Genomic DNA, 12346 nt, shown 5'->3' with positions numbered 1-12346 from the left:
AAGTTACAAAGAAAGTAAATAAATAATGAGGTTGGGTTCATGGATTCATGGGTTCAAGTATGGTTCGTCAGGGTCCTTTTCCTTCTTGCAAATGGTGGTAATGAGTAAAGGGCATGTCCCAGATGATGGAGGTCTTTAATGACGGATGCTGCCACCTTCTTAGATGCTGGACCTATTTAATTAATGCAAGCTGTGCCTCTCACTGTCAAAAAGCAGAGAATGTGACAATACTGTATGGGAACCAATCAACATTACAGAACTCAATTGGCATTGAGACCAGAGGTACCTGGCAGAAATTCACAACTCCCTGTCCATTATTCCACAGTTATTCATCCTCTGTACCTGTCAATAATCACATCTAGAGTCATGGAGTCTTAATGGCACATGAGGAAGCCATTCAGTCATGCCTGTGATTGCAGGGCAGATGTATGATGAGATGCTGTGTTAGGCCTATATTTACTATAATTTAGAAGAATGAGAAGGAATGTCATTATATTCTAGACAGACTGAGGATAGCAATTTTACCAATACTGGAAACCCATGGGATCAGAATTTTAGAACTGAGATCGAGAGGTATCTCTTTATTTAGAAGATGGTGAAACTGCAGACTTCAATACCACTGAAGGCAGCTGAGGCCAAGTAATTAATTATATTCACAAAGGAAATGGATATATTTCATATTTCCAAAAACTTCAAGATATAGAGGAAAATCATGGGAATGGATTAGATCAGCTATGACTGTGTTAAATGGTGGAGTGGGATTGAAGGACCAGATGGTCTACTCCTGCTCCTATTTTTAATTTATGCTTTTGTATTCCTATACCAGTCCATGCCACAGTTGGAAATGGGGCACAATGTAGTAGCAAGTGGTATAATGTGATTTGCCAGATGTTTAATCACATTCATGCATAGCTTCCAACCTCAAGAGGGGTTGAAAATTGGTGTTTATATTTCCCCTTGTTTTTGCATCTTGCACGCAGGTTAAACTTGGTGTCACACTTCAGATGTGACAGTGGTTGGTTTGTGGAAAAGCAGCCTAATGTTTGTCAAAGATGAAACCAAAGATAAAAATTGACATGCAGGACAACCTTCTTATTGTCTGGAGTATGAGACATTGGTTAAAGCATCTGGAATGGGAGTTCTGTATCAACAATCCCAATTCTGATTGTTGATTTGATAATCCCCTCAATATTCATTGCCCAGCTGACAGCACAACACTAAAACTCTGGTTGGACCATCCAGAATCTGAATCAGTATCAGGTCTATTATCTCTGTTTTATATAACATGAAATTTGCTGGCAGCAATACAGTGCAAAGAAATAATTTACAAAATAAATAACTAGTCAAACTAAAGAGGAATAATGAGGTAGTGTACTTAAGTTCATGGAGAGTTCAAGAACCTGATAATGGAAGGGAAGAAGATCATCCTGAATCATTGAGTGTTGGCCTTTAGGCTCCTGTACCTTTTTTCCTAACAGAATTAAAGAGGAAAGGGCATTGTCCAGATAGTGAGGGTCCTTCATGATGGATGCCAATTTCTTGAGGCACCACCTCTTATAGAAGACCTCGATGGTGGTGAGTGTTGTGCCTGCAATGGAGCTGGTTCAATCTACAGTCTTCTGCAGCCTCTTAAAATCCTATGCATTGGAGCTTTCGTACCGGGCAGTGATGCAAGTAGTCACCATAGATCTGAACAATTTTGCATGAGTCCTTGGTGACTTACCAAATCTGCTCAAACTCCTAACAAAATTGAGCAACTGGTGTGCCTTCTTCATGGTTGTGTTAATATGTTGGGCCCAGGGCAGATCCTCAGATTTGCTGACGCCCATGAAAGATGCTGACCTTTCTTTTCAAATGCTAACCCCTTAATAAGGTCTGGTGTGTGTTCTTCTGACCTTCCCTTTCTTAAGTCCACATCCAGTTCTTTGGTCTTGCTAGGTTGAGTAGAGTCAAAGAGAAACAGAAAAGTATATTAAGCAACAAATTCAAAGATACACTGTTTTTTGATTTAATTGAATGTTTCGACCCACACAGATTATCTTGAATAATAGGGTTCCCATCAATCTTAGACTGAAATATCACCACGTATTCGACATCCAAGTGGGATTTCAGCTCTCGCTTAGTCTTCTGGACTACAGGTTGAAGAGGACTTTTTTTGAGGACTTCCATTTATAAATGGTTTGATTTTTGAAGTTTGAAGTATCTTTCTTGTCACATTTGTACTTGACCTCTGATGCTCTCTGTGCCGAAATTACTTGTTCTTCCTATGACCATATGGTGTTTCTACTGAGTGCTCCACTTTTCTGCCACGTTGCATTGATGCATCGGTTATCTAGTTCACTTGATGCTGTAGATTGCCCCCAGTGAGTAGATGAATGGTAAAATCAGGAGAGAGTTAATGGAAATGTGTGGAGAATAATGTGAGAATAGAGTTGTACTGTATCGAAATAGATCCTTCAGACTATCGTGCCCACATCAACCATTTTGCCCATCTACAGTAATCCCTTCTAGAACTTGTCTATTCCACTGCCTGTTTAAAATGTATCTTAAACGTAGTGCTCCACCACTTTCTCATGATGTAATTTCCACATATTCAACCACAATCTTTGTAAAATCCCCCTCAAATCCCCTTTAAAACTCCTCCCTCTTATTTTTTTTAATCCCCTCTCATGGAAAGAAGACTTTGGCAATTTGCCCCATCTAACACATCTATACCTCTTATAATTTTATAGACTTCCATCAGAACTACGGTCAGCCTCTGTTGATCTAGAGAAAACAAGCTCAGTCTATCAAAATAAGACACACAAAATGCTAGAAAAACTCAGCACGTCAGGCAGCATCTATGCAGAGAAATAAACTGTTAACATTTCAAGCTGAGACCTTTCTTCAGGACTGGAAAGGAAAGGTGAAGAAGCCAAAGTATGAAGGTGAGGGGGTGGAGGAGGGTAAGGGTGTGAAGCTAAGTGAGGGTAAAGGTAGATGGGTGGGGGGGGGGGATGAAGAAAGAAGCTGAGGGGTGAATGGTAAAGGACTGAAGAAGAAGGAATTTGATAGGAGAGTACAGTGGACTATGGGAGAAAGAGGAGGACCACCAGGGGAAGGTGATAGGCAGGTGAGGAGAAGGGAAGAGTTAGGAAGGAATGGAAGAATAGGGAAGGCACTGGGGAAAATATGTCCCCCCACTTTAACTAAGTCCTTCCGTGCAGCCAACAACTTAGTGAATCTCCTTTGTTCCTTCTCCAATGCAATCATAGCTTTGTATAAAATGGGGCAATGTGCAGCAAAAGTGACAGTTTCATTTGGGGCCTTCTTCTGTACTTCATGTGTAAAGTATTGATCCTATAAGGGAACTGCTCGATAGACCTTTGACAGACTTACACACATTTACAACAATATTTATCTGTGTGCCGTTTGTTTGGGTGGAGCTCTTAAATTCACCGTTTTCAAGTAAAAATGCTGCGAGAAATTGTGATTGAGCCAAAGCGTATCCGTTGGACATTCTAAAGGACTTATCAGTCTTGTGTCTGTACAACTACATCAAATAAGTAAAGGCACACCCTTAGAGTAGTTAACTGGTATATTCACTTCGCAGAGAGAGCAACAAATCAATGTGCATGTGTAAATTATCAGTCAATAATTAGTGCTAAGGGGAGTCGTTGTGCTAAAGTAAATAGATACCTACATTACACTTCTTCTCCATTAGAGTAATGTGGCATAAAACTTTATATGTAAATAAACATTCAATTTCCCTTTAACAAACCATATTCAAATGAACGTACTTTCACAATAACAGTCCATAACTAACTTCACTACACTAAAGATCAGTCTTTTGGGTGGCGCTCTTCTTCTTTCAGGATAGTGCCTTTGGACCTGTGGAGTGTCGTCAGGTTTAGCAGGTGTCTTGTCAAAGGTATCACATTGCCGTAGTGACATTATCATCACTGAGAGGTAATTCCAGTGGCTGTAATGTGTCCGTCTTGTTGGATACAGTCAACTCAGGTGTGTTCTTCCACTGTCCATCCAGTATCTGATTCACATGATGTCTCCATATCTGATCTCTGGCATCCACTGTGTACATCAATGGTCCAGTTCTTGTTGTAATCGTATCGAGTGTCCAATTGCTTTCTCGGTAATCATGTGGTAGGACGTCCTGTCCAACCTCAAATTTCCTTGCTGATTTACTTGGCAACTGGATTAATTGTTTATTCTGAACTTTTCTCCATGGATTTGGCTTCAGTTGGTCTATGTAATATCTGAGATTTCTGCTCAGGAATGACATTGCAGGTGTTTGATTTGTTATCACATGAACAGGGTTCCGATACGCAAAAAATAAGTTATTGACCTTGTGCTGTAGAGAAATGTCCTCATTGTCCGTCACTTTAATGGATTTCTTGAAAGTTTGGACAAGCCCTTCAGTTACTCTCTTTGTTGCTGGGTGGTGAGGAGCTGGATTGAAATGTTTGATGCCATTTTTCTTCATGAATAGTCTGAACTCTGCTGACGTGTATTGTGGTCTGTTGTCACTCTCAGTTTGTTCTAGTAAGCCATTTCTGGGCAAGATAGTCCTCAGAGTGGAAACAGACTGATCATTGGTATGATGTCAGGCCACTTCGAATGAGCATCCACAGCAATCTAAAACGTGGGGTTCATGAATGGCCCAGCAAGGACAATATGCACACTTTGCCATGGTGAAGCCAGCCACTCTCACAGGTGTAATGATGCCTGTGGGGGTGCATTTTGAAGTTTATGGCATCCTGAACAGTGTTTGGTCAAGTTTTCAATTTGCCTGTCTATTCCTGGCCACCACTCATAGCTCCAGGCGAGACTCTTCATCTTGACAGTACCCCGGTGTCCTTCATGCAGATTCTCTAACACTCTGGTGTGCAGTTTAGAGGAAACCACAACATGAGATCCACACATCAGGGTTCTTTGAGACATAGACTGTTGATCTTGTCTAACTGAGAAATCTGGAAACGCAGGATTACCATAAGCTAGCCATCCTTGTATGGTGATGTCATAGGCAATGTTGGGTCATTCCTTGTTTGTCCAGTGCTGTGTGAAACACTTCTGCTGGATTACAGAATGAAGATTTTTCTTCAGTTGTCAACAGTGGAAGACATGACAAGCCATCAGTGCTGCTCTGTTGTTTCCTACCTTTGAACTCTACGTCAAAAGAGCAGGCTCCTAGGAAAAGTGCCCAACCTTGCAACTGGGTAGCAGTCATGAAAATGGTCATAAGGGGCTGTTGGTCTGCCATTAGAGTAAACATTTATCCGTAGAGGTAATAGTGGAACTCCATCTTTCATAAGCATGTGACAAAAAGTATCATAATGGGACGCACTAGACAGAGATGGATCATAACAAGTGAGCAGTTCATTTGATGCCCTATTAGTCTCTTTGGCTCCTTGAATGCTTTTTCACATCTTCCTGACCATTCACATTTTGCTTCTGTCTGCAACCATGCATTTGATGTGTATGGCAGTCCTGAAAGATTTGGGAGAAACCTATGGTAGTAGTTTACAAGACCCAAGTATGACCTGATTTGACACATTTTCCAGTTTGGGTGACAGCAGCACAGTTTCAATCTTCTCTTGTGACTTATGAAAGCCATCCTTGTCAATGACATGTCCACAATATGAGATTTCATTCTTGAAAGATTCACATTTGTCTATTTTTACGCACAGCCCATAGTCACTCAGCCTGTTACCAAGGTTCTGGAGGTGCTCTTCATCATTCTTGCCTGTCTCAATGATGTCATCAAGGTAAGATATTGTGGAACATTTGGTCCATTGCTCTTTGCCCAGTTGCTGGAGCTGATCCGATGCAAAAGATGAGACAATTATACTGGCATAGTCTCTTGTGAGTGTTGATTGTGAGGAACTTCCTGCTTGACGCTTCAATCTCCATTTGCAGATAGGCTTGTGACAGGTTAATCTTTGAAAATCTCTCCCTGACGACCAAAAATGCAAAAATGTCTTCTATTCACTGCAGGGGATACTGCACACAATGGAGCATAGGGTTGATGCACTCTTAAAGTCACTGCACATACGAACAGCTCCAACCTTCCCTTTCTTGGTCACTGGGGCAACAGGCACAGCCCAATCACTCCATTCAGCCTTGGAGAGAATGCCAGATGCCTCCAAGCTCTGAAGTTCAGCATCCATTTTAGGACGCAGTACATAAGGCATTGGACGTACTTTATAGAATCTTAGTATTGCTGCTTCATCCCATTCAATTCTGGCCTTCATGCCTTTGAATTTACCAATTCCCTTCTCAAACACCTTCTCATTAGCATTAAGCAACAGTCACAGTCTGTGGTTAGAGCTGCCATTTGGACTGCAGTTGGCCATTGATGACACATTGAGAGCTTTGATTGTGTGCCAGTCTAGTTGGCTTTTTCTCAACTATTCACATCCAAGAAGTGCTGGCCCTCCACTTATCAATACATAAATACATAAATCAATACAAAAATTCAGTTTCAGTTTGCCATTCGGGATACTTTTTCCAACTCTGTCGGTCTTTAGCATTGTCAAGGTCTTTTCTAAAGGTAGCTTAGAAAACTGTCTGTTGTAGTCAGCCTCTGAAATTACAGACAAGGCTGACCCTGGATCCAGCTCCATTTTCAGTTTTCCACCAGACACATCTGTTGTGATCCATATGATTTTGTGATCTGCTTCAGTAACGCTATACAGTTCTAGGCATGACAGCTCACCTTTGTTAGACTCTGTGTTATCTGATTCACTTTCGCATTCAGTCACTTTATGTGTTTGTTTAGTTTTGTGTTTGAAACTATTCACTCTGTGTGGTTTATCTCTTTGGTTGTCCTTTTTGTCTGATTTGTGGCCTTTTGTGTGCCAGTTTCTGCAAACTGTTTTTTGAAACAACAGTAATTTGCATCATGAAGGATTTGCCTCACTGATAATATTTTTGGCATTTTGCATCATTCAGGGGCATTTTGGGCTTTTCACATTTTAATTTTTCTCAGTAGTTATGATGCATCCTTTGCTGCAGTCTCTAACAATATTGCAATGGCCAATGCCCGTTCTAAGGTTAGGGCTCTTTCTGACAGTAGCCTCTTTTGAGTGCTTTAACTATGCATGCCACACACAAGTCTGTCTCTTAATGCATTAGAAAGTCCATCTCTAAAGTCACAACATTGGGAAAGTTTGTGCAGATCTGTAATATATTCAGAAATGCTTTCATCCTTTGACTGGTTCCATTTGTGAAATGAACCTCTCAGCTAAACTCTCAGCTATTACTAGCAGTTTTGAGCTCAAGTAATTTTGTAAGATTGCAAGAATTTCATTGAATATCTTGCTTGCTGGCTTTTCAGGAGCTACTAAGTTGTGTAAGAGACTCTATGTTTTAGCACGCATTAAGCTAAGAAGTGCAGAGACTTTCTTTTCCTCATCCACGTTGTTAGAATTACAATACGTTCAGCCCACTTGATTTATTTTTCCCAGTCCTCATTAGCACTATGAAGTTCATCGATTCTCTCGACCAAGGTCATCATCACATTACTTTTACTTTAGCTTTGCTAGCTGTGCATCTCTCATTGTGTACTGTGCACTTTTACTCACAAGCTCTTTTCTAACATCCACGACTGCCTTCCCTGTACTGGTTCAGTTCAGTCTTTCCTTTCACTGCTTCTTTCACTTCCTCCGAATTCTGCTGTCTCGTAATTTTCAGTGCAACTGGTGATACTGGTTTGTACTCGTCGCCAATTTGTTGTGTCTGTACAACTGCATATCAAATAAAGAAAGCCACGCACTCAGAGGAGAAGTTAACTGGTATATTCGCTTTGCAGAAACCAATGTGCATGTGTAAGCTATCACTCAATAATTAGTGCTAAGGGGAGGTCATTGCACTAAAAGATATAAATCCATACATTGGAAGTCTTTTAAAGCAGGTCTCAGAAACATGTGAAATTTATCCCTTTTATTATGGCTCCCACATTCCCCTATTAATCACTGCCTTTACTTACTGAGATATTCATGTGCAGTTCAATTTAATAAGATCAGTACCAATAGGAGGATCATTCCTGCAGACATAGATCCCATACAGGGAAACATGCAATTTCTTGCATTCTGAGCTATTTCTTCCCTCTCGATGAGGCAGAACTTTCTTTCAATTTCACACACTACAATTGGTCTCCTCTCAAATGGTAGTCTCCTCTACATAGGACAAACCAAATTTAGTTTCTGCTTTGCAGAACATCTCCATTCAGTACCTAAGCATGATGCTGAACTTCCAATTTTCTGTCTCTTTCACTGTCCATTGCAATTTCACGCTGACCTCTTTGTCTCTGGTCTCCTCAACTGTTCCAATTAGGCTGAGTCAGTTCCACTGGCTAGCTAATGTATACCAATGCTAGAAAAAAAGACGTTTAGATCATGGCAAGTCCATTCAGAAACCTGCCAATCTATTCATCAGGAGTTAAAAATATCCATAAATGCAGTTAAATCTTGTTGAAAGGAAAAAAAATTCCAATGAAAGACAGAACAAAGTACTTCTGTTTTTTTTTAATAAACCTTGGCCCTAGCCATTTGGTTTGCAGGCAACAGTCCAAAAAAAAAATTAGAAAGAAGGTTGTAAGATTTGAACAAAGTGTTCTCTTGCTGCATGTCTGACATGATATGTTTAAATAATCCAACCAGAAATCTTGGCACTTAACCAGACCACAAGTTATTTAATGTTTCATGGTCCATACAAATGGATCTTATCACTCAATTGAATGCTAAGGCACAAACCCTACAAAAAATGTAGGATCTGGTAGCAGGTAAACTACAGGACCTATTTACTTTCTTTGGATTATCTTGGTGCAATTACAGTTCAGTCATGTTAGAACAGATCAGACAGTCTGATGTTCATTATCACTTGATGCTTGAATGTATAATTTAGCCAGAATTTGGAATGGTGTTGTAAATTGGACATGCAGGTCAAATGCGTTCAAAGGTTCATTAAAAACTTGTTAGCCAGTTAGGATACCATAGTTTTCTGTCAAATACTTTAAATGGCTGCGTCTGTAGATCTGTTGTTTACATTATTTAGCTCAAAGTTGTGATTGCAAAGGTTGTGGCAGGTCTCAAAACCATTTTTACCCAGGGAACAGTGTTTATTTTTATGAGTAAGCTTGAATTCTTTAACTAGGTTATGGAAATCTTGATGTGAAACAGCCTCCTGAGGGAACACCACATGGTCAATGTGCTATCATTCTGGTGATGGACTAAGCTGAGAATTTACCTGCAGGATCCATGTGTGACAATGGCTTGGGGCAAAAGTCTGCGAGGAGAGCACCCATTTTTCCCTTGCGTCAACACAGCTAAATGCTCACCATTAGTTTGACTCTTGATATTGAGATCTGACTATGTGCAAATTTTGCCATGGCAGCTACTGTACTTCAGAACAATATGTTTTGTGCTGAATGCTCTAATATCTTTCAGTGAGACATAAGTCATAACCATATAAAAGCAATTTTTATTAATAAGTGAGATTTGTCAGGAGATTATATTGACTAAAATGTTCTATTAAATTACTAGATTCAGGCACAATTCCATACATCACACTTTGCAGAAAATGTCAAGGCCTCAGAAAGGTTCAGGGATTTATTCATAGCTAGGGTTGAGAAGCACTTATTGCAAAGATTAACCAGAGGCTCGGATTATTCTGCTTATCAGATTCAAGATTCAAGATTCATGATCATAAAACCATATGACATAGGAGCACAATTAGGCCATTCAGCCCATCGAGTCTGTTCCATCATTCCATCATGACTGATTTATTATCCCTATCAAGCCTATTCTCCTGTCTTCTCCCCACAGCCTTAGATGCTTTTACTAATTAAGAATCAATCAACCTTCACTTTAACCAAGAATCGAGATTCAAGATTCAAGATTGGCCTTATTACACTCAGAACATGAGTGGCATGGATGTTGTGTAGCCTCTTTCCTGATGGGTGTAAGTCAAACAGTTGGTAAGCAGGGTGGGTGGGAACCTCATGACATTTCTTTTTTTTTTTTTTTTCCAATCTTTTTATTAAATTTCATATATAAAAAAAAACAGCACATAATAATGAATAGATTACAGATTCAATAAACTTGAGATTACATTAGTAATAGGATAATAATATCCTATTAAAACATCCATCAACAAAAGGTACATAAATCAATCAAGTCTATATAAATATGTATGAAAAAAAAACAAAAATAATCGTCGAAAAAAGAAGAAAAAAAAAATTGAAATTATATATGAGAAAAAATATATATTGAAAAAAAATACTAAACTAAAACTAACATGGGCAATAATAGCACTTTATAAATATATAAAGGTGTCAAGAAAAGAACTCCGGAACTCCATCCCTGAACAAGTATAAGTAGAGAAAAGGATCTGAAATAGGCCAAATTAATTCATATGAAAGTGTCGAATAAATGGTCCCCAGGTTTCTTCAAATTTAATTGAAGAATCAAAGATAGTGCTTCTGATTTTTTCCAAACTCAAATAAGAAATAGTTTGGGAGAACCACTGAAATGTAGTAGGAGGATTTACTTCTTTCCAGTTTTGTAATATAGACCTTCTGGCAATTAATGTTACAAAGGCAATCATTCGTCTGATTGAAGGGGAAAGCTGATTGCCATCTTCATTTGGTATACCGAAAATTGCAGTAATAAAATGGGGTTGTAAATCGATATTCCATACTGAGGAAATGACATCAAAAATGTCCTTCCAATAGTTATGTAAAGTGGGACATGTCCAAAACATGTGAGTCAATGAAGCCACTTCTAAGTGACATCTGTCACATTGAGGATTAATATGCGAATAAAATCGGGCAAGCTTATCTTTAGACATATAAGCTCTATGTACAATTTTAAATTGTATTAAAGCATGTTTAGCACAAATAGAGGAGGAATTAACCATTTGTAAAATTTTTGGAACCTCATGACATTTCTGGCCTTCTTTTATCATCCTTTACTACATATGTCCTTGTTGGTGGGTGAGCTGGCGCTGGTGATGTGCTGCACAATTTTAACCACCAGCTGTATAACCTCATGTCCGCCAGCACAGTGCAGGCACTGTATCACACAATGATGCTCTCTGCTGAAGGTCATGAGTATTGCTTTGCATAGACAAGCTCTCTTCAGAAAGCAGCTTTCTTGATCGTGGAGGATATGCATTATGGAAACGTAGACTGTGGTTTAATAGAGGGGCTTGAACTAACAATGGTTTTTGGTAAGGCAGCTAAGTAAAAAATGATATTTGAAGATGCTGGGTCATAAGGGGGAGGGATTTTAAATAATAAGGAAAGGAACAAGAGGAGAGACGGGGAGAATGTTTTTCTATGAAGCGAGTTGCTGTGACCTGGAATATACTGATGACAGGGGCAGTGAACAGAGATTATTCAGCAGTGGGATGGAAAAGGGAAATGGAAAGAATACATGAGGAGAAAAGAATTCCAAAGCTGAGGAACAAGAGTGTGGAATGGGACAAATTGGATATTTCTTGAAGACTGAGACATATGGAATAGTCTATAATGCTGTGTGGCTTCATAACTGGTTACCGCTTGTAGTTTACATTGGAAAATGTGTAGGAAAGGATTTACAAGAAAAACAGAAAGGCAAATTCTAACCATGCAAGACAATTATTGAGAGAAAAAACATCCTAGAGGTCTGGAAATTTTCTGGCAGCTCCTATGATACTTATCTGCAAGCAGAGTATTTTGTTTAAGCAAGTATTTTAGATAGTGAAAGATAACACCAAAATAATCTCCAACTGGGGATTGGAAGGAAAATATCGCTTTGTGTAGCAGCCACCTTACAGCCATAATATTCTGATTTTAAATTCCATCTCTGCTGGACCTTGTGACTTATTCATTTGGTACTATGAAAGTTATTAAAATATATTGGTCCCTGTTTTATTATTGCATCCCTTTCATTAAAAACAGAATTACAGCTGCATCAGAATTTTTACGTGGATTAAAGAAGTGAAGCCACATCCATGAGGAGAACTGCCTTCAGCAGCTGACCTATCGATATTAATGTTCGAATTTGTCCGAACCTTAAACTCACTGAAGCACTAACAGTGCTTCTGCCCCTTTGCTTGCTATCTCAAAAAAGGTTTACACCTTCCCATTGCTGAATCCAGTTCATTGTTCAGCATATTCAGAGCATTGAAACTGGTGGTTCTGTGTTCTCTATTCCATTGCTAAGATCCAAGGTGTTACACCACTGTGGTACCGAAGGAATGCTCTCCACTATTTCCATTAAAGTATCAGAACAAGGACCCTTTAGTTCACAGAGAAGGAGAAGATGCCCAAGGTGTATTTATCATTTTGGTATCAATGGTTTCAGAT

The sequence above is a fragment of the Hypanus sabinus genome, chromosome 1 (assembly GCF_030144855.1).
Source record: "Hypanus sabinus isolate sHypSab1 chromosome 1, sHypSab1.hap1, whole genome shotgun sequence".
NCBI classification, from domain to species: domain Eukaryota; kingdom Metazoa; phylum Chordata; class Chondrichthyes; order Myliobatiformes; family Dasyatidae; genus Hypanus; species Hypanus sabinus.
Note: the sequence above shows the minus strand (reverse complement) of the source record.